Below are 23723 nucleotides of genomic sequence, written 5' to 3'. Positions count from 1 at the left end.
AATGGATCTTGAATCGTTTCTAATTTATGGGGCTACGTGATTCCCACTTCCATATGTCTCTGAGAAATGACACCACCACTTCAGCAGCAGAGATTAATCGGAGTCAGCATAAGAAGGACAAAACAAATCATCTAATGTGGGGATCTCATTTGACAGCAGTTAGTAGAAGCATTGGGATGAATGGCTTTTGTAAAGCCCTCACCACAGTATGGTTTTCCCTGCCTTTTTTTGCTGCTCTGCAAATTGCAATCTTTAACAGGTGAGGTGGGGTAACTTCCCAAGACTCTTCTTAGCATGTGCAGTTGACAACATAGGGATGTAGGAACAGAGGAATTGCCATTTTGGATCAGATCTGAAGTCCTACACTCCTGTACAGGAGACTGAATGGTTGGACTGAATAGCTTCATTAGAGGGACTGAAGATGAGTATTTTATTACCTTCCTCCAACTCTGAACTCTGATGTGTGGGTTTGTACCGGCTCTTCTGAGCTCTGTGATGTTTCGGGAAAGTGAGTCTTTTGGGAATGTTATTGTAAGGGATTGTGTCATTTAACTGCTAGTATCTTTTTGCCTAGTGCACAGCTGGTTGCATGCCATTTTGCTGGGAATGTTTCATTTGTTATAAGCTTGAGCTCAGGATCTAGGGAGATATTAAACAATTCCATGTGCTCAAAGAAAAAGGCTGTGGCGAAGCTTTGTTGCGAAGACAGAGGTATCCCTGAGAAAATACAAGCCTGGGAGATGCGTGTGCATGCACTGAGATCACAGCAATATGGCTTTAAGGCATATCCAGTCATGCCCTGCTGGTCTGTCATCTGCAAGTGATACCATGAGGAGAGGAGGATGGCAGGAGTGACTGGCCCAGATTCTCTTCTGCAACCAGTCTCCCTAGCAAGGGACATGCATCCAGTTTTGGTCCCCTTTGCTCTGGCAAAGCAGAGCAAAGGTAAATGAGCTGGCCAGAGAAACAAGTCTCTTGGGATATCACATTGGGTTGGTAGCAATATTCAAAGCCTTCCTGTAGATCTCTGAGCACTTCCAAACATGTGGTATGCAGAGCTGAGAAAGCCCATTTCACATGTTAAAACCACTAATTCCAAAACAAAACGACACTGAGCTGAATTGATCTGGCTGGTAAATTCAACCGCAGCCCCCATGGGAAGGCTGAATCATAGCTGCAGCCTGGACTGTGCAGCTATTTCTTCTCTGTGTGGCTCATGGTGGCATTTGCATTTTCAGAAGCGCCCCAGGCCATGGAAGACAAATGTGAGGCAGATGGCCTCAAATCAGAGGAGGGAGGCCAGGGTTGAGGAGGAGGAGGCTGAATCTGACGTGGAACACCTGACCATACTGAGTCTGCGCAAGGAATAGCTCCACAGAGTAAGGTGCCAGATATTGGGCACAATGGACAGGGAAAAGCACTTGTTCAGTGCTAGGTGGAAGGGATGAGGAGTATATGTGGATGCTGAAAAAGAACCAAGTCTCTGGGAGCAGGAGGCCAGCAAGTCTCATCATAAACAAACATCCTCCCACAATGTTGTGGCCCCGTAGCAGCCACGAAAGCAGCTCCTACTCGGCTGGCTTCAGCTCTGCTGTGGAGCCCAAGTAACCACTGGAGAAATGATAGCCACATAGGAGGAAACAGATCCAGGTAGTGTCAGGCAGTGGCGTAGCCAGGTTTTAAGTGCAGGGGGAGCAAACATCAAAAAGGCATCCTCCCTTGGCTCCTCCCCTGGCCACGCCCCCAACCCCTCCCATTCCCCCCCCAGATTAACCCCGGGGCCGGCTCACGATTCCTGCGGGCTTCCTGGGGGTGCGGATACCCCCCCATCCCCGGGAGAGTCTCTCCTGCCCAGCACTCTCTGCAGCTGTCCCCCGCCGGGCTGTGCCGCCCAGCCCCACCTGCGGGGTCCTGTCCCCTCCGTCCCAGACTCCTGCACCTCGCCAGGGCCCCCCGTCCAGACAGCATGGCCTGCGCCCCTGCCCTGCAGTCCCGGCCCAGGGGAGCCCCTTGCCTGGACCCCCTAGTGCAAGGCACCATACACCCCCTCCCGCTCACCTTCCGTCCTGCGCCGCCGCCTGTCCCTGGCCTGCTCCCAGCGCGCTCCACACGGGGCTCGCCAGCCAGGCATCCTTAAAGGTGCAGGGGCCCTTTCACTTTCCCCCTCCCACCGCATTAGCAAGGGGCAGGAAGCGCTTGGCCACCAAGCCCTGAGCCGCTGCAGAAAGTGGCTGCGGTGATGTTGGGGCCGCGCTGTGCATGGGGTGCGATGGCCGAGAAGCCGGCCCCCTCGCTCCTCTGGCCACACTTGCCTCCCCACCATGGCTCCTCCGGCCGTGCTGCCGCCAGTGCTGGCCTAGCAGGTGCCGCTTTTTGAAAACGTGCTGAAGGGAAGCAGCTGCTTCCCCTGAACCCCACTAGCTACGCTACTGGTGTCAGGTTTGGGACTCTGGACAGGGCAGCTCTGCAGCCTGCGGTAGCTCCTCACTCTCGCAATGCCAGCCATGGTGGCAGAGAGGACTTCCTTCCTCAAATCCAGACCAAAGCAATGGTCTCTTCCCCAAAGTAATGGGGCTGCCAAATCATCAATGGCAGCAACAGCGATGAGACCAGGCACTCAGCTCTATCAAAACTCAGATGTTGCAACTCAAGGAACCTTCACCGTTTTTTCACAGTAATTTCATAGATGCAAGGGGATGGACCTGCTGCAGATGAGAGCTGAGATTTTCAAAGCTGGATGCCAGTTCCCAGTAAGACGAATGGGAGATAGCTTTGAAAACCCCAGCCGAAATGTCTGGTCCTCCTCTGTCCCTGAAAATGAATTCCCTGCATGTTTTTTGTTTTTTTTTAAAGCAGGAGAGAACTCACATTTACATTTCTTATTCTGTATGAGAAAGTGTAGCAGAAACAACAGATTTTGCATCAGAATCCCAGGGCACAATGTTATTCCCATGTGCAATGTTACCTCAAATTCATAAAGCATCGGTTGAATAGATTCAGCTTAAAGCCAGTCTTGGAGTGGTGGAGGACAGAATGAGAAAGATGGAGTTAGGTCTACGCTTCCCCAAAATAATTTGTCAGGCCCCACTGTAAAAGCCTAATGATGGTTGTAATTTATTGCTGACAAAGGATATTTATCACTGCCAGCGTTCTCTTGCGCTCTCTTCCTCGGTCTCGTTTGGCATAGCATCAATAATGTTTATTGTAGCTTTTAATTTTGTATAGTTAGTATTCCTACCTGTGTTGATAATGGCTGGCTGGAGACAAGAAAAGGCATTAGAGCAGACATGGGGGTGGGGGTATTATGTGCATTCAAGGGTGAAAGATAGATTTAGGACTTTCTTCCTGAAGCCCTAAGTGTCCTGAGTTGCAAGTGCAGGGTTTGGAATCTATCTCAGGATCATTAGCACATCTCTGGACTTCTACAGCAGGGGGTAGCACTGGAGGAAACAAGAATATAAGAATGGCCACAGTGGGTCAGACCAAAGGTCCATCTAGCCCAGTATCCTATCTTCAGACAGTGGCCAATGCCAGGTGCCTCAGAGGGAATGAACAGAACAGGCACTCATTGAGTCATCCATTCCCTGTTGCCCAAGTTGTCTCACTGCTGATTGCAGTCAGTGCTCTCAGCAGACTTTGGAACTACAGCCATATAAGGATGATACTCAGCTACAGCTCTCCTCCCATGGACCATCTGGTGTGAATTATCAAGGGAATCAAGACAGACCAGATGATGGAAAGCCCCTGGCCTTAGGTGACTTGCCAAGGTCACACAGAGAGTTTGTAGAAGACCTGAAATTGAATCAGATCTCCAAAGTCTCAGTTCATTATTCCTATTCGTTATTATGGTAGCACATAGAGGCCTCAGCCAGATTTGAAGCCCCTGGTGCTAAGGCTCTGAACAAACACATAGTGAGAGAAAGCTGATGTGCCATTCCAGCATCTTAACTTCAACACCATCATTCCTTGAGAGTCTTTAGACTGGAAATCAGAGCATCCTTAGTAACATTTTGCACATGAGCGAATCTTGCTGTTCAGTGTGCAAACAAAGCCAGTTATCCGTGAGAACGCCTTGGCGAAAACATTATTTTCTCTCTTTTTCTGCTCAATTTACCATTGTCCTCACCATTTAATGCAGCTCAGCAGTCCCAGGTGGATGTTTACAGGTTGCACACAGGCTCTCTTTACACCTAGCAGCCAATGTCTTAGTTAAAGCGCTCTGTGAGCATGTTGGCAGGTGCTTCCCCATCGGGATGTTGCTTGCTGTCTATGCCTGAATATTTAGGTAGCTTGAAAGAAGACCCCCACATGAAAAATGATTTCTCTCAGGCAGTGGAGCTGTGCCTATCAGAAGGTGTCTACACTGCATTGTAAACCCAAGTCTGCAGGTGCCTGTGGACACCATTTTTCTAAGCCTGTGCCTGAGCATCCATACTGCATTGTAAACCTGGGCTTACAGTTGCTGAAGGTGGGTCTCACAACCGTGCTAACAGGTCCATACTACAATACACAGACCTTCTGACTTGGGTCTGCTCTGGAGCTGTGTCCACACTGCAAAGTGACAGGGCTTGGACCTGCAAGTAAGGGGGACTCAGACTCAGACGCCTCATGGGGGTAATAGGCCCATAGGTGCTGACTTTTCGTTTTGTTGTTGGGTTCCCCATACCGGCTCTGCCACCTCCCCTGAGGCTCTGCCCCCACTCCACCTCTTCTCACCCCGCTTCTCTCTCTCCCACAAGATCCCCTCCTCTGAGCGTCTGCTGCCTGCCACTTGCTGCTTTCTGTCACCTCCTGCCTTCAGGGCAGCGAGTGGGTAGGGGGCAGAGAGGAACATGGTGGGGCAGACCTGCTCAGCAGCTGTTCAGTGGAGCAGCCGCTAAGAGCTGCTGGGAGTATAGGGCCAGCTGCTGAGTAGCTGATTGGCAGCTAGCCCCAGGGCCACCAAAACAGCAACCCTGGCCAGCCCACTGGGTGCTGAGCACCACCTATTTTTTCTCCATGGATGCTTGAGACCCTGGGAATCCATGGGGTCAGCGCCTATGAATAGGCCCCAGTGCTTGTTGTTCCTAGTCAGACTGATGTGTGGAATGTAGGGGTGTTTGGGCTTGGAGCCCAGGTTTGCAATGCAACATAGAGATCCCCTTACAGTGCTCCAAACTCATTTTACATAGGACACCTGTGATGAGGTGTAGCAACCCCCACACTGACCAGAAAGACTTAACTAGAGCCGAAGAGCTCCAGGGTGTGTCAGGCTCAAGGAGAAGACAAAAAGGAAGGTGTTCAATGCCACTGGGAGGAGGCAGCCCAGGAGAAGAGTGGCCTGGCATTCCCATCCCACTCCGGGGGAAGGGCCTGGCACAAGCAGAACTGTGGGAAAGCTACAGGAGTGGAGTTAACTTCTGTGGTGGGCCTTGAATCAGAGGCAAACTCCCGGGAGGCAGCCCCATGGGTCTGCATTCTGCAGAAGAGTGGAGGACTGACGAGAACTGAAGAGGGTCTAAAAGCTCAAGCCTGGAGTGGGTGGAAGTTGCCTAAATTTGTATTTTTGTCAGGTTTTTAAGTTTTGCTGAGGGACTCCAGGGGCAGCCACTGCTCCAGAAGAAGACTGCGGCTGAAGAGGAGAGCAGGAGGGCAGAAGCTGTTGTGTTGATTACCAGAGATGATGTGTCTGGGATGGTGACCTCACAGAAGTGGTGGGTCTCTAGTAGTGACCTGTCCAGAGAACCGAGTCACCACCACTCCAGATTACTGCTGTCCCGAGGAGCAAACTGAGACAGAGTTGCTGAAATGCTGGGTGATGCCATGAGGGGCCCTTTGGGATGGTGAGACTACGGCTGCACCCAATGGCCATCAGGTGGTAATGAGCACCCCAACCAGTCAATTGTCGAGCCATTCATTTGGTGCGCACTAAAAATACTTGAAAATTCTCCATCAACTTTTTTCTACAGGAAAATGGCTTTTTTCTTTAATTAAATATTTCATTTCGTTCTAAACTGCCTGGATTATTTTGATGAAAACCCCCAAATGTTCATGGAAAATTAGAAAAATAAATAAATAAATTGTTGCAAAAATACAGTTGGCATTTTCTAGCCAGCACTAGGGTGCACTTGCTCAGGCATATAATTCCTTTGACTTCTTGGGGACTACTCGCATGAGTAAATGCTCACCACTATATGGATGCATCCCACATTCTAGCCCCACTGAGTCCAATAGGATTCTCTTCATGGCTGCAATGGCCTTCAGGTCAGACCCTGAGACTGGAAGCACTTCAGTACTGGGACAGTGTCTTCCTATGCCTATGAGTAGTGCTGAGCACAACTGAACCCCAATCCAGACTGAAGCCTCCACACACTCCCACAATGTAAACATTGTATGAGACTAATTGAACATTGTGGTTGTAGGGCATATCTGTGCTTGCATTTTAGTGATGAGATGCTAGCAGGAGTTGGTGTAACAGCTATGATGTAACAAAGTGGCGCAGTGTGATGGGATATAAAACCCCACGCTGGGCCCGAAAGGGGCTAAAAGGCAATACTGGACCCAGGTAGCGCATCCCTCCAGCCCGGCCAAGCATGCTCTGGCTGGAGAAGCATGTTAAAAGGAGGTCAGAAACCCTAGCAAAGGGTGGTACACAGGCTGCAGGAAAGAGGAATCATTCTCCAGGAAGACAGAGAGGGGACCATGGAGCTGGTAAGGCCCACAGGCAGGGCCTTCACCAACCACCACCCCCTCTGAGAACCAGCAGCTCCTACTACAGGGCCCTGCTCCTTTGGACTTGATGTTCAGTGACTAGCTGTGTGGACTGGCTGTGTGCCCTTGTTGCCAAGAAGGCTAATGGCATTTTGGGCTGTATAAGTAGGGGCATTGCAAGCAGATTGAGGGATGTGATCATTCCCCTCTATTTGGCATTGATGAGGCCTCATCTGGAGTACTGTGTCCAGTTTTGGGCCCCACACTACAAGAAAGATGTGGAAAAATTGGAAAGAGTCCAGTGGAGGGCAACAAAAATGATTAGGGGGCTGGAGCACATGACTTATGAGGAGAGGCTGAGGGACCTGGGATTATTTAGTCTGTGGAAGAGAAGAATGAGGTGGGATTTGATAGCTGCTTTCAACTACCTGAAAGGGGGTTCCAAAGAGGATGGATCTAGACTGTTTTCAGTGGTAGCAGATGACAGAACAAGGAGCAATGGTCTCAAGTTGCAGTGGGGGAGGTTTAGGTTGGATATTAGAAAAAAACTTTTTGACTAGGAGGGTGGTGAAGCACTGGAATGGGTTACCTAGGGAGGTAGTGGAATGAATCCATTTTGCTAGAGCTTTTTAAGGTCAGGCTTGGCTGGGATGATTTAGTTGGTGTTGGTCCTGCTTTGAGCAGGGGGTTGGATTAGATGACCTCCTGAAGTCCCTTCCAACCCTAATATTCTAGGATTCTATGACTGTAGGGGCCATGCCCCAGACTGAAGGGACCTATTGGTAGGAAGCATCCCAGGGAAGTGAACTTAGACTTGCTGCAGGGAGAACCAAGCCAATGCTGCTTCCCACTCACACCTGGGCTGTGACCTGGTGGAAAGGGAAGTCACAGGTCCCTCTACAATACCCCTTTAAGGGCTGAGGTCCAGATGCAGGTGGAAATCTGAAGATTATTGGCTTAAGGCCAGGAATTGTCAAGGGGCCAGAAGCAGGGCATGCTACCACTAAACCACCCAGCCTTCTCAGCCCCCTCACACCCAGCCAATCAAAAAGTGGCTATGGACAAAGAGTGACCTCTGCCATATGCTGATATACGTTATTAATACCAATCCTCAACAATGGCTTTATTGCAATCAGACCTTATGCATGGGTGTAACCCCTTCTTACAGAACAAAAGTGCATGGGGTGTCTCTTTCTAGGTGAGGAGGCCATCCAGGCTGAATCCTACCAGAAATACTGGATGCCTGTCTTTGAGAAAGAGAATTATCCTAAACTTGCTGGAAAACTGCTTGTATAATAGCAGTGACAGATGTGAATGCTACACCGGGAGCTGAGACAGGAGTTAATGTATTGTTATGGTGAGATTCACACCTCTGCTAATGCATTGCAGTGAGAGTGACTGTGCCTGCTCCCAGCAATGGAGGAGAATGGCCTTTGGATAACACCACCAACAGCACGTCTGGCTCTTTCTGGATTTTTGCATGAAAAGGGACTCTTTCCCCACCTCTGATGTGAATAATTACTGATCGGATGGTTATTTTAACATCATTATAGGAGACTCTCCGACTAGTTGGTCATTTACAGATTAGATGTTCCTTACATTGTTCATAACTGATTAAAGTGACAGCTTGGCTTTCACCCAAAACATGGAGCCTCAATTTAGCATAATTGGAATGGAGTGACATAGAGATGGGGGAGGGATTTGTGGGTACTGATAATTTAGTAGTTAATGCTGCTTTTATTGAACTTTAAAAAGCCTCTGCTGTTGCATATCATTCTTTATGGGGTAATAAACTTTATAGCTTGGGCTGTCCTGTGGGAGTGACTTTTATGAGTCTCTTTCTATCAGAGAGGTTGTTACTAGTCTTGGAAGCAGAGCTGGCTGCAGTTACATCCCTGTGTATCTCAATAATTAAGAGGTCCCAGGACTAGGCCCTATCTTTAGGAAACAAAACAGTACACTCCCAGTGTGAGAGAGGATTTTCTAAACATCATGGAGGAATCCATTTCCATCCATTCCCCTGAAAGCAGAACAATAATTCTAACCTCCGCACATGAGATGCTGCTTCCTAGACCACAGGAGCTGGCAGGGTGGATGGAATCACCTTAAAGTGGCTTTGCCTTTTTTCATTCAAAGAGATTGAAAAGAGCAGGAACAGGCACTTCAGCTGAGGGATCTCTATCCTGTCACCATACTTGTTCATCGTTTAAATAAATCTATTCCGGGACATCTTTGGGAGATAGGGCTCCACTACAGTGTCCTCAACATACTGGTGGCACTCAGCTCTACATCTGTTTTTCAATGGATACTGACAGAGCTGCTTTCCTGCTCTCCCAGTGCCTGGCAGAGATTACGAAAGCCAACTGATTCAGGGGAAATCCAGACCAAATGGAAGCAGTACAGGTCAACAGAGCATAGCACTTGAAAGAATTAGTAAAGCCTGCTCCCTGCTTCCTCATTTGAAGGTGTCAACTTGCTTATTGTTCAAATGGCAAGTCAGAGAATTCCTTTCTTCTTCCCCAGCAGACCAGATCATTACGACTCTTTCTCTTGGATGCAGTCAGACATTATCCCAGTAGTTCATGCTTTTGTTAAGGTGCAACACCTATTGCAAGGTGCCAATCTTGAAGCATGCTCGAAAGCTCTGGCTAGGGCAAGATTCAACCACCGGCTTCATAGGCTAGTTAGATCAATGAGAGGACATCACACCTGTGCTCCTTGCTTTCTACTGCCTGCTAATTCACTTGCAGGTGTTGATCAGGAACTTTAAAGCTTCAGTGTATGTGTATCCCAGCTGTCTCAGAGACTGTGGCTTCCCTATACCACCCCATAACAGCTAGGCTTGAAGGAAATTATTTAACTACTGTGAAGCTGAATGGGATCAGTTATAAAGCTAGTCAGGAACCAATATTTTCATTGGGTGGAAAATTCTGGCATTTTGGGGGAAAAAACTATTCTGAATTAGAACATCAAAAAAGTTCAAAATTTCCCACAAAACAAAACTTTGATTTTAGACCATTAAAACATGTAGTTTCGACTTCAGCATTTCAAGTACTGTAATTTAATTTTGTTTATCGCATATTAAAATATTAAATATACATATTGTGTATATATTTACATACAAATATTAAAACAAAATTAATCACAATGATAAAGTCAAACCGAAACATTTTGACTTTTTCAGCTGAAAAATGCTGGTGAAATGGATGTTTCCACTAAATGTTTAGTTTTGGATGAAACGGAATTTTTCAACCTGCTCTGCTGAGGGGGCAGGACCTTCTCAGGACCGGGCCCTTGTCTCAGAAATTTGATCTCCCCAGAAATAAATCTGAACCTCAAAGTGGATTTTTCTCTCCTTCTAAAGTTTTCCAGTAATGGTAGGAGCTGGATTTTCTTGATGTTTAATTGTCTGGATGCTCTCTGATCTCTTGGAGCTTAAGGGAATGAATTTGCTGCTTTGGAGGGTCACAAACTGAGCTGGTTGTAATTTTTCAGATGACAGATTTATTGAAAAAATGACCTTCCCCCTGCAAATGAACGCACCCCAGTGAGGCAGGGCAGTGCTTTTATCCCCATTCTACAGATGGGGAACTGAGGCACAGAGATCCCAAGTAACTAGCCTAAGATTGTAGAGGAAATCCAAAACAGAGCTAGGCATTGAACCAGGATGTCCTAAGCCCCAAAGTAATACCTGAGCCATCGGACCATCCTCCCTCACACTCGGCAAGGATCTCTGCCTTATTTTGAAATGCTAATTAAAACACAGACCTGGCCATGTGTAGAGAATCAGACTCCAGCTAGGGTGAGCATTCTCAGAACAATAGCATCCCCATCAAACACACTTCTCAGCTGGCCAGAAAAAAAAATCAGAAGCACATCCACAGATGCAGAAGCAGCCAGGCCACTGAGCAGATGCAAATGTTTAAACATCTCCCAGTCAGGTACCACACAATTTCAGTCTGTGGCTTGTGGAACATAAATAATTGTGCTGCTGAGCTGAATGGCTCAGGAAATTTCAGGATAGGAGTGTAGGGCTCTTTTTTCTCCTCTCATTCCTTCCCTCTGACCGCAGAGTTATCTCTAATGTACTAGCAGAGCTCTGTTTCCTAGTCCTGTGGCTTCCAGCTCATTTGTCAAAGAGATAGATCTTTATGAAAGACTGTTAGCAGGGCATTTACTTCCCATTCCTCATCCTGAGCTGTCATCACCTTCCAAGATTAATTAAGGAAAAAGAAAAGACATCTTGTCTCCCTTTTGTTTTTTCTTTCCCTTTCTTTTTACAGCCCCTTTCTCTCCATTCATGCAGGGAATAAGTCTATGAAATAAGACAACACACAATCTAGGATTATTTCCCTTCTTCTCTTGTGGGCAATATATCTTTTTTTTTTTTTTTTTTTTTTTTGTAAATGGAAGTGGTGGGAGATCTTCATTCGGAAAAATCAATTTTCTCAAGTGGCCTCAGCTGCTAAAGCCAAGCAAGGAAACATCTCAAATTCATTGACTTATATCATTGCAAATGCCTGTTGCAGACTCGCAACCACAATCTCTCAGGTCAGTGTCCTGTCCCCAGATTCCATGCAGATTTATATAGCACGTTTCCCTGCCATTCACTGTGTAACCAAATGTTTGCATTTCTTTTTTAAAAGCAGTTTATTCTGACAGCACTTAGTCCTTCTCACAGGCAATCCCACTGCCACCAGGCTATTTTGGGGGTTTGTCTTCATGACATAGTTAACTCGTGTTGTCAAGTTATCCCTTCTGAGTTAGCCTTGCTCAAATGCAAGCAGCCATGCAGTGACAGAACACTTGAGTTGCTGTGTGTGCACGGGTGCTGCACTCGCTCACGTGTGGCACTAAGAGTTCGGGGGGCATAGCCCATGGTCCTTAGTGCGGCTGTAAGAGGAGTCACTCTATAATTTGTTCCCAGTGAATCGTGGAAGAAGTTGTCTGTCCACTCTTGGCACAAAGTGAGAATTGTGGGAAGGCCCTGGATGACTAGCAGTACTAAAATGGGGCTAGCCTTACATCCAGACTAGAGCAGTTGTGCTAGCAGCTTGAGTGTTAGCAGCACTAGAGTTTAGCCAGTAGTCCCCGGTGCAGGGGTGCCAGAATGGGGGGAGAGGGACAGGGGGCCATGAGTCCCCCACTTTTTACCGGCCCTAAGGGCAAGTGACAGCGGGAGGGGCCGGAGACAAACAAATGAGGGGGTGGGGTCTTGGGGGAAGAGGCAACACAGGAGCGGGGCCTTGGGGGAAGAGGTGGTGCATGGGCAGTAGTGCCATGGCAACTGGTCCATTAGGCCACAGTTCTGTGGTCTGATTTAGAAATGGGCATAGGTGAGGAATTTGTACTGCAGGGTGCACCCACAAGGTACCGATATCTCCATCAATTTATATTCTGGACTCTAAGGCCTGAGCGACACTGAAAAGTTACATCAGCGTAGCTGCATTGGTGAGGTGTGTGAAACATACTCCCTCCCGCCCAGTGTAGATGCAGCTATGTCACTGGGAGGGCTTCTGTCGACACAGAGCTAACTTCCTTTGGGGAGCTCGTCATCCTACACTGAGCAACACCTTCTCTGTCTGTGTGGGAGGCAGCTACACAATAGAGCTATGATGGCATATAGTCTCTATAGTGTAAACATACTCATAGCAGCTGCAAGCGTATCCAGTGCCAGAGATCACAAAGCAAACCATTGAGACAGTTCTGGAGGCTGCTTTTTGCCCACTGACTCATACAGATGAAGATCATGGACCACAATTCACATCCTCTAGGCTTCAAGCACCCATGAACATTTGATGCCTCTACCCAACCCACAGGGCATCTCCTGCAAGTCAGTAGTGATGCATCACATTTAACTGTATGGCCAAGGAGAAATTATAAATCCATATGTTACATGGCTCATCTTCTGAGGCAGCACTATAATTAATGGTGCCTCTTACTCCCTACAACCCACAGGCTCATTACCGGTGTCTTTTCTTGCAGGCAAGGAACCGAATCTCCTATTCTGCCAGCTCTGAGTGCCAGTAATGGAATAAAACCCACAAGTGAAGATATGCAGGAGAGAAAAGAGTGCAAGATGAAAGGGTGTTTGACCAATGCAAAGGAGTTTTCTGGGCAGATCTATGAGCAATTGACTGGGCTCGGTCCACTCCAGACACATCCCAACTCTCAGAATGCACTTACCAGCAGATTAATTACACCGTAACATTAACTATTAAGAGCATCCCTACTGAATAAAGACCAGAAGCTTGGAGCAAACATAAGCTGTAGCTTCAGATGGGTCCCCCATTCCAGCTGCCAGAACATCTAGCCTTCAGCGGATCCATCATACACCCCCTAATTTTCACGACTGTAGCTACACAATCAGGATGACTTGGAAAGAAGGAGAATATAGTGATTGAAGTTTAGAAATCATTAGAATGAATGGATTAGAAGGATCAGCCAGCAGGGGCCATTAACCAGGAAGTGAAGTGTTGTTTCCACTGGTAGCTCTGTATTGGAATTCAAGTATAGTTGTGTATGCTAGTTGCCCATGCACAGCATCTTGTGTATGGTATTAACCACTGCATAACCATCACACGATCCTGAATACAACACTTGCAGTAGCTTGGGTTATTTTCTTCCTTTCTGAAATTGTTCATGTCCCAGCTGTGTGACTGGACTAATACTTAAAATGCTGAACCATGCTACCTAACCTTTGCCTGATACAATGTCTCTAATGGTACCTGGGAGGTACAAACCATGTTGCAGAACTCTCCCAGATTATATTATTAATTTACTCTATTCGCTTGGTGTCTTTGTTTTTGTGTGGCTGGTGTTTTGTTTTTCTCTGTTGTATAGTGCCCTCGATATAGTCCAAGGGGGCGTAGTGATGAGGGAAGGCAATGCAATATGTCACACAGTGAAATAAAGCAAACTTGGGCACAAAACTATGTCTTGACAGGTAGGGATTTAAAACACAGGAAATGGGAACTCACTAAAGGTGTCTGGCTGGTTTCCACAGAGAACTCCAGGCCGTGGGATTCTACTCTATTCTGGTCCTTGTACTGCCTGCCTCATCAGGGTATCTGAGCACCTCCCAGTGCAACAGCGCTAATATCTATTACCTGTGGCTCATTCTCTTTCAAGTTTTCACCGGGGGAGAATTGCGTGTGTAGCGTTGTGTTTTGTTTACGTAGGGTTTTTTTTACATGTCCACACTGCTGTGTTTCTGGTAGAGAAGGCAGGTCAAAGACGTGTGCCTTGCACTTGGAGTGGGAGGTGGGGCACTCTGGGGATGGCCCTCAGGTGTGATGGGAGTACTTTCCACAGTCACAGACCAACCCCCAAGAAAGCTCTGTTTCCTGCACAGATGTATTTAGCCTTAGGGCAGAAAGTTCCATTAAACCTGAAGAGCGGAGTTGCCAAACATGGCAATGGAGCACCTTGGAGATAAGTATTGAGACCTAGATCTTGATTCACTATTCTATGAGAAGCCAGTGTAGGAAGCAGAAGACAGACGTGATCGGATCATGGTAGCCTGAGGAAATGTTCTGCAGTGTTGTGCACTAGTTGGAATTTCCTGAGTGCTGAAGGCTTCATGGCCCAGTATATCACATTTGTGTAGTCTAGCTGGGAGCTGATGAAGGCGTGAATAACTGAGGACAGGTCAGTCTATCAGGATGGGATGGAGTCTCCTAGTCAATTAGAGATGGCAGAAGGTGTCACTCATGGATGGCCACTATCTGACAGCTTAGTGAGGAATTCAGGAGTGCTCCTAAATGTGGATGGAACAGACCAATTGTGGGCATGCCTTCATCCAAAAGAGACTGCACTGTGGCTGTGAATTCTTTAAAGTGCTTTCTCTGCCCACCAGCAGAGCTCTGTCTTGCTCAGCTTCAGTTTTGGCCTGCTGTACTTGATCCATGGGCTGATCTCATGCAAGCACTGAGCCACCGTGGTGGTAGTGGTATGGTCATATGTGATGAAGGGTCACTAGATAGAACTGTGTGTCATCTACATATTACTGCCACTTGAATCCATATCGTCTGACCAGTTCATCTAGTGGCTGCATGTAGATGCTGCATAGGAATGGAGAGAACTGATTCTTGTGGGACGCCAGAAGTGAGTGGTCTAGAGGTGGAGGTACAGTTTCCCCACTATGTATTGGATGTGTCCCTCGAGGAAGGACAACCATTTTAGCACATTCCCCTGGATCCCTGCCACCTCTCTCAGGCGAGATAGAAGCATCTCATGGTCAACAGCATCAAATACTGCAGAGAAGTCCAGGAGAATGAGAATCAATGTCCACCCTTTATCCATTGACCGGATATCATCCATCAGTGCCACTACAGTCCTTTACATTATGTGTCCTTATCTGAATGCTGATTGTTCTGGGTCCAGCAGATGAGTTTGTAGGAGGCTTTTGGCTAGCTTATCTGAGCTTGCTTGGAAATGGAAGGTTTGACACTGGAAGGCTGGCAAGAACTGATGTATCCAGGGTGGGTGTCTTCAGTGTCGGTTGGACTAATGTGTGTATGGAGGAGGAAGGGAGGAGTCCTTCACTGAAATGAGGCATTGGCTTTTCTAATTAGAAGTGCACCCATTGCTTATGATTCTTTCACCAGCCAGGAAGGACTGGGTTGAGAGACCGTTAGGGTGTTGAGGGGTGAATATACTGACCTTTGGGTATGAAGGAAAGCAGTTGGGTGGTCATTGTATGGGGCAGCAGATCCATGCTCTTTGAGAAGTCTTCCAAAAGGTTGGTGATCTTTTCTGTGGGATAACTGTAAGTCTGAGGAAACTGAGGAAAATATAATTAAAATCCCTCCTAGAAGCCTCACTCCTGCCATTTTGCCTATGAGAAGTGAGTGGGGAGAAGAGGGAGGGAAAGCCCCAAAGTTAACAGAAGCATCACTTGCCTTCCTGAGGGATGATCTCATCATTGTCACCCCCTCACTGATATGTGCACTGGAAACACTGCTGTTTGCTGTGAGGGTGGGGGGAATCAGGGTGATTGCACACCCATCCCTCTGGCCCATTCCCTCCTCATGCACAGATCCTTGGGCCTAAAGAGAAGCTTCTCTGCACTGGGGAGATGAGGGATGGTATTGCAGAGATGGCTAGATTGGCTGAGTGCATAGACGCTATTGCACTGGGATTTCATCCATCTCCAAGTCTGGCTTTATACGACAAAGCGCTAGAGGTAGGATTTGAAAGCAGTGGCATTGAGGAGTCAAAGCTGAAAACAATTTGGAGTCACACCAGCTGGGAAGAGGAATTTAAATCAGAAAAAAAAAAGAAGTATATTTGGGAATTGTTTAAGGACACTACTAGATGCTCCCAAAGCCACAATCACACAATAGAGGAAGGCTGTATTGGTTAAAAAACTGACCTGATTTAGATAGGAAGTAAAGGTAGATACAAATTTTATATAGATAAACATATTGAAGAAGAGTTGATAGTCATGAATATAAATCAGAAACTAGGAAGTGTAGAAAATTGATAAGGGAAGCAAAGGGACACAAGGAGAAATCTATAGCCAGCAGAGTTAAAGACAAGAAGAAACTGTTCTTTAAGTATATTAGGAACAAAAGAATCCTAAAAATGTCATTTGTCCATTACTAAATGGAAGAGGTAGAATATTAAATAATAACGAAGACATATATTTAACTATATGTATCATTTGTAGTCACATCATATGATAACACTCTTTCTATTCCACTAGTATCTTAGGAGTATGTTAAACAGCAGTTAGTAAAGTTAGACCATTTTAAATCAGCAGGTCTGGATAACTTGTGTCCAAGTGTTTTTTAGAAAAGCTGGCTAAGGTGCTCGCTGAACCGTTACTGCTGATTTTCAATAAGTCTTAAACACTGGGGATGTTCCAGAGGACTGGAAGAAAGATAACCTTGTGCCAATATTTTAAAAGGGTAAACAGGATGACTTGGGTAATTGTAGGCCTGTCAGTCTGCCATCAATCCCATGCAAGATAACAGTGCAGCTAAAATGAGACTTAATTTATAAAGAATTAAAGGAGTGTAATATAATTAATGCAAATCAACATGGGTTTATGGAAAATAGGTGCTGTAAAACTAACTTGATATCTTTTTTTTATGAGATTGCAAGTTTGGTTGATAACATTAACAATGCTGATGTAATATAAGGTATTTCATTTGATACCATGTGACATTTTGATTAAAAAAATAGGAAGATAAAATTAACATGGCAGACATTAAATGGATTAAAAGCTGGCTAACTGATAGGTTTGAAAATGTAATTGTAAATGGGGAATCATCACAGAACAAGTGAGTTTCTAGTGTGGTTCTGCAGGAATCGGTTCTTGTCCTTACGCTATTTAACATTGTTATTAATGACCTGGAAGAAAACATAAAATCATCACTGATATAGTTTGAATATGACACAAATATTGGGGGACGGGTAAATAATGACGAGGACAGGTCACTAATACAGAGTGATCTGGATCACTTGGTAAACTGGGAGCAAACAATATGCATTTTAATATGGCTAACTGTAAATACATATAGAAACAAAGAACATCGGCCATACTTACAGGATGGTGACTCTATCCTGGGAAGCAGTGACTCTGAAAAAGATTTGGGGTCCAGGGTGGAACATCAGCTGAACATGAGCTCCCAGTGTGACTTTCTGGCCAAAAGGGCTAATGCAATCCTGGGATGCATAAACAGGGGAATCTCAAGTAGGAGTAGAGAAGTTAGTTTACCTCTGCATCTGGCACTGGTGTGACTGCTGCTGGAATAGTGTGTCCAGTTCTGGTGCCCACAATTCAAGAAGGAGGTTGATAAATTGGAGAAGTGTCAAAGAGCTACAAGAATGATTAAAAGATTAGAAAATCTCCCTTATAGTGATAGACACACTCTATTTAGCTCAATCTATTTAGTGTCACAAAGAAAAAGTTAAGGGGTGACATGGGAAACAAATGTTTAATAAGGGGCTCTTCAATCTAGCAGCTCAATCTAATATGATCGAATGGCTTCAAGTTGAAGCTAGACAAACTGAGACTGGAAATAAGGTGTTAATTTGTAACAGGGAGGGTAATTAACCACTGGAACAATTTACAAAGGGGCGTGGTGGATTCTCCATCACTGACCATTTTTAAATGAAGACTGGATGTTTTCCTGAAAGCTCTGCTCTAGGAATTGTTTTGGGGCAGTTCTCTGGCCTGTGATATACAGGGGGTCAGACTAGATTATCACAATGGTCTCTTTCGGCTTTGGAGTCTATAGATGGTCTCTTGGAGCCTGATTCCTGAAGGGCCTGACGCAAAGCTCATTTAAGTCAATGGAAAGACTCTTACTAAGTTTGATGGGCTTTCGATCCAGCCCTAAACCAGGGTTTGTTGGAGCCGATATTTTCTAAAGTAACAAACAAAAAGCTGAAATAAAAAAGCATAACATGTGGAAGGCCAGATCCGCCACTTGTGTAAACTGGCATAGACTGACTGTAGTCAATGGAGCTGAACTGATTTACACTAGCTGGGGATCTGGCCCAACATTCTGGTCATTTGAGTAAAGGAAATAGCTGCTGTAATTAGATCTGGAGCATGATTATCCAAAGGGAACTGAGAAACGAATGTGGGTGACAGGTTTTTCCAGGATAACTGGTGTTATTAATGTTCTTCTTGCTACCAATGACGGGCACAAGGGATTTGCATAGCCTTAAAAAAGTCTGCTGTTCTGCATGCCTGTGAAGATGGCTTAAGCCAAAAGAACCCAAGGCATACGTGACCCACATACAATGGGAATAAGAAAAGTGTACCTGTTGCATGTCTGTCTTCAGAGCATGGGGTCAAATTGTGACCGCACCATTCTCACTGGTAAGGAGTTACTCACACAGGCAGTCCTGGTGACTTCTGTCCAACTACATGAGCATATAACTGATCATCAGTGGGAGAAAAAGGATATGTCTCTAGCTGACAGTGCCAATCTCGGACTCAGTATACAGCCTATTGGGACCCTATGGTTTGACCCTGCCTTCTCTTAAAGTTTCATGTATTTTTTTTATAAAACAGAAATCTTAAGTAGAGCTGGTCATAAAGCAGGGAAAAATTGGTAGGATATTTCCAAATTGTTTACATTTTGCAGAGTTCGAAATAGAGTTCATTTTCTGTCCTTCATGAACCTGAGAAATTTTTATTTACTTTTTTGAAATTGTTCCATGTTATGGAACTGAAGACTGGGGTTTCAGTAAACAAAAAGTTTCAGAAACAATTGAGAGAAAAAAATATCAGTTAGAATATCAATTGTTAAAAAGTCATGGCAAATTTGATGAAAAACAAAATTTCAATCTGACTGATTTTTTTTTTTGGCAAAAAGATTCCTTTTAAAAATGGCTCTTTCCCAATTAGTATAATCTTTGCAGAAAAAAAAAAACGACTCAAGAAGTTGGGAGTCCCTCACATTGAGTGCTATGGCTTTGTGTCTCCACTCCATTCATGTATGAACCATTTCCATTAGTATCACATAGGACCCTGGAAATATCCAGGCTGGCTCAGACCTTAGGGCCATCTATTGGAGTATCCTGTTTTTGACAGTCGCCCATACCAGCGACGGAAAGTGAAAGAACCCGGCAATAGCAGATGTGCGGTAATCTTTCCCCGGTAAAGGTCTCATCCTGATCTCTAATTGTTAGAGACTGGCATGAACCCTGAAGCATGAAGTTTAATATCCCTTCCAAATGTGTTAGCTTTAGCTATTATAACTCTGGATATTCTTGTTATCTATATAACTGTCCAGACTCTATTTAACAGCAACTATGGCTCGGACATAATGGGCCGGATCCTCAGCTGGTGCAGGTATACACAACTTTATTTAAGGCAAATGGAGCTGTGTCCTCTGACACCAGCAGAGCATTTGCACTAATGTCTTTGGAACTGTTATGGTTACATCCATATAGGAGGGGCCATTCAATACAGATAACTTAAGCGATGGAAACTAGTCCCTCTGAACTGTAGACTGAGACCAATGCCTTCCAGTGGAGTTACTCCCCTGTGATACTGGGGTAAATGGGGGAGTAAGGCCTTAAATAGCTTGGCTTTTTAAATGAAATTGTGTAGCGGGAGCAGGTAGACACATTTGAAACCACTGAGAGAAACAGTATTCAGTTTACTGCTCCAATAATAAATAGCCATATGCAACCCCACAAAAGGAACAATTGCAACCGGTGTGTGATGAGTGGCGGTGTGCGTGTGTATTAAAAAAAAAGAAAGCTCCAATTCAGAATGAGTCTGGGCACATTCAGAGCACACTGCAAGAATCAAAAGGACTGTTCTCTGTAAAGTAAGCTGCTACCTGGCTTGGCAACCTTCCCTTTGAAATCCACCTCCAAACTCATCCTTCAGTAAAAGAAGATACCCCAGGTAAATGCAGAGAATACAGTCCCAGTCCAACATCACAGTGTTCCTACTAATTCTTGTATATGGCAGCTTTGGTACCACAGTAAAGAGCACATGAGCCATTCGTGGTAAGACTGGCAGACATGCTAATCAAGTCACTGCAGGCCTCAAAAAATAAGGGACCAAGTCTTGGCAAAGTTGGATCATATGCCACCAGCTCCATGCAGCCCCTAGGGAATGTGGCAGGGCAGAGAATGGTTGTAGCTGGAGCGCACTGCATGCTGGATATCCCTAGCTGGCAGATGTGCCCTTGGGGTCTGTTTTTAGAGTAAACAGAGTTTAGAGCAGCCCCCAGGCTTTCTGAACCTACACTGGTGCCAGGGTGGTCATCAAGCAGAGAATTCCTGACCACACTGCTGTCCAACCTCCAAGCTGAGCAGACATTGGCCCCAGCAGAGAGCCCAATGTATATATGGTTCTAGCTTTGAAGCCACCTTGCATGCTATGGGACACCCTCATTTACTTTTTAAAAAGTTAACGGGTAGCTAGGTGTTAGTGGGAACTGTCCCTCTTTGCAGCTGGGATGGAGCCCATGAGAAGATCTAGTGGAAAGAACTTTACTTATAAGAGCAAAACTTGCCTTTTCTCTTTACATTCAAAATGCACCTGGAAACAGCCCACTAGGTGTCTGTGAAATAGCAGCTTGGTGGATTAAAAGAACAGCACATGCTGTCTGAGCCATAGCTTATTATGGAAGGAAATCACTATGACCCTTTGTTCTCATAAGGAATAATAAATGAATAGGTAATGATGGGTCTAGCAACATAACACAAGGACAGATGAAAAGAAAAACAAAATCCATCAGGAATGAGAATAATAAAGCAACAAGGAGATTCTGTATACAATGGAAATGAGAAAGTGGCTTATGCACAGTGTGCACGGGAACAGAATAATACATGCAAATAGAGCAGCGGCCCGGAGGACTATTATATGAGCAAATACAGCTTACAAGACCCAAATGATAGAAGGAGAAGTTACAATGTGAACAGTGGTTAAGTTCTGAGCTACATCAGAGCTGTTTCACAGGCCTGATTCTCATCCTTCTGGAACCCAGGGCCTTATGCAGTTGTTTCTCAAAATTTGAAGACACTTGTGAAATGCTTTTATTAGAGCTGGTTGGAAAATGGGGTCTTTTCCCACAGAATATTTTAATTAAACTGATTTTTTCCCCAAAGCTTTTATGTGGAAAATTTTGGCTTTTAATTTAAACTGAAAACGTTCACCTGAAAATTGCTGAAAACCCCAACAGTTTTGGTTGACTTCTTGGATGAAAAGTTTCAAGTGTCAAGTTTTTGGTTTCCCAACAAAAACCAAATTTTTATTATTTACATGAAAACACATTTCCCATGAAAATCTTTGCAGGGTGTGGAAAAAGTTGACAGAAAATATTTTCAAGCAGCTCTATATTTTATTAATTCTAGTTAGCATGGACTTTCCATCCCCATTCCCCCTTTGTAGCATTTGACAGGTGCTCTAAGGTTCCCCCCTCACCCCCATGGCTAGGATGGCACATGAAAATTGCTGTGGGTGACAGCTGCTTTCCAGCCGGCAGACAGTGGGTGGGTTAATCCTTTACAAGCAGGTGGGTATCCTCCCATGGGATCATTTTATTTTAAAGTACCCACCCCTTTGGTTCATTCCAAAATTGGAACCCCACCCCCCATGAATGAGCTCCAACAGAGACAGAAACAGAAATAAATGCAATCTTTGTGCATGGGTACAAAATATACAAACTATAGAGCAATGCTGGGCAACGTGCGGCCCATCAGGGTAATCCGCTGGCGAGCCGCCAGACAGTTTGCTTACATTTGCACAGTCGCCGGCGCTCCCAGTGGCTGCAGTTCACCGTTCTCGGCCAATGGGAGCTGCAGGAAGCAACGGCCAGCACATCCCTGCGGCCCGCACCGCTTCCTGCAGCTGCCATTGGCTGGAAACGATGAACCGCGGCCACTGGGAGCTGCGGACACCCGTGCAAATGTAAACAAACTGTCTGGCAGTCTGCCAGCAGCCCGCAGGCTGCCCGGCATTGCTATAGAGGAAGATAAAGTTCATGTAAAACAGGCCAGTGTAAAGTGCAAGGATATTAGTGGTTACAAAAGGAATGGGCCTTCACTATTTGGGCAAAATCAACTTAGATAAAAAACAAAAACTACTTTAAATCTAGGTTTAATGAAAGGCACAGCTGGGAAGCTACAGGATCATACATTTCTTGATGCTTGCTGTGTATTTAACACTTGCCATAAACTCCACCATCCCCAGAACTGATAGCCAACTGTGACCAGACATTGTCATCACCAACTAGGACCAGAAGAAGATCATCATGGTGGACGTCACAGGGCCGTTCAAGAACAGGACCCCAGCCTTTCACAACACCTGAGCTCAAAAGGTAGAGAAATATGCTCCTCTGGCCCAAACCTTGGGAGGTAAGGGTTACCAGGTCCAGACACACGCACGGATTGTCAGAGCCTTAGGCGCATGGGGCCCCAGTAACGAGCAAGTGCTGAGAGAATGCGGAATTGGTTAGTGCTACGCTTGGCTGATGTGGCAAGTCAAGGTGTCGTATGCCATCAGATGGTCGAGGGACATCTACACAAAACACATCATCAGACATCGGCAATACCAGGAAGGATGAGCTGGTGTGCCGATGAGAAGCACAGTCAGGAAAGTAACTGTAATACTTTCCTCATGGATTGTATTTTCTAAATCGACAACCAACCTGATTCTCAGTTACTGAGGGACAATACCCACTCATTGATATATTTTGGTTTCCACAACTAAATCTCTGTACAACTTTTCATGAGTCATGTACCTGTGTATTCAGATTCTAATATCTAAACTGTATTGTTAAATCTATTCACCTAAATTTGGGTTATTGCTGATTATGCACTCTATGTGTCATATGACTTTTAAAAACAAACTTTGTATTTGTGGATAATCTAAGCACTATACCCAGATGTACAGACACTCTTTCCCCTACCTACGGATTATATATATTTTTTAACATTAGCTTTAATAAAAAAATGTAAAGGTTTAGCTGGGAAGGCTTTAAGTTCAATTGTAGATTCTCAGATTCCAAGGCCAAAAGGGACCAGTGGAATCTAGTCTCACCTCCTGTCTAACACAGTTCACAGAACTGCCCCAAAATAATTCCGAGAGCAGATCTTTTCAAAACGCAGCTAATCTTGATGAAGTCTGGTAAGTGAGAATGAAAACCAGACCCAGGGAAGGGTCAGTCAAGCCTTGGCCAGTGCAATATGGTTTCAGCCTCCTCCTGAGACCTCAGTGTTAAATTACATGTATTTTTAATGGTGCTTGGCTGTGTGAGACTTTAGAGGGCACAGTGTGAACCTCCACTCACATTCTTGCTATCTGGTTGACCTGACTGGAGTGGCATGGGTCAGGTGGAACTAAAAGGAATACTTCTACATTGCCAAAAAAGCAAAACTAAAATTCCCATTTGCCACTGTTATTGTTTAACACAGATCACAGCTAAAACCGGATTGATTGCAGCTTGGGTGCCCATACGCCCAGCTCCAGAATCTATACATTTGCACTGCAAAGTCCCCAGGTCAGTCAAGGAATCTGAGCTAGATGGCAGGGTAGATCTTATCATAAA

Source organism: Mauremys reevesii, linkage group 9 (genome assembly GCF_016161935.1).
Source record: "Mauremys reevesii isolate NIE-2019 linkage group 9, ASM1616193v1, whole genome shotgun sequence".
In the NCBI taxonomy this organism is placed as follows: domain Eukaryota; kingdom Metazoa; phylum Chordata; order Testudines; family Geoemydidae; genus Mauremys; species Mauremys reevesii.
This window is presented reverse-complemented; position numbering follows the sequence as displayed.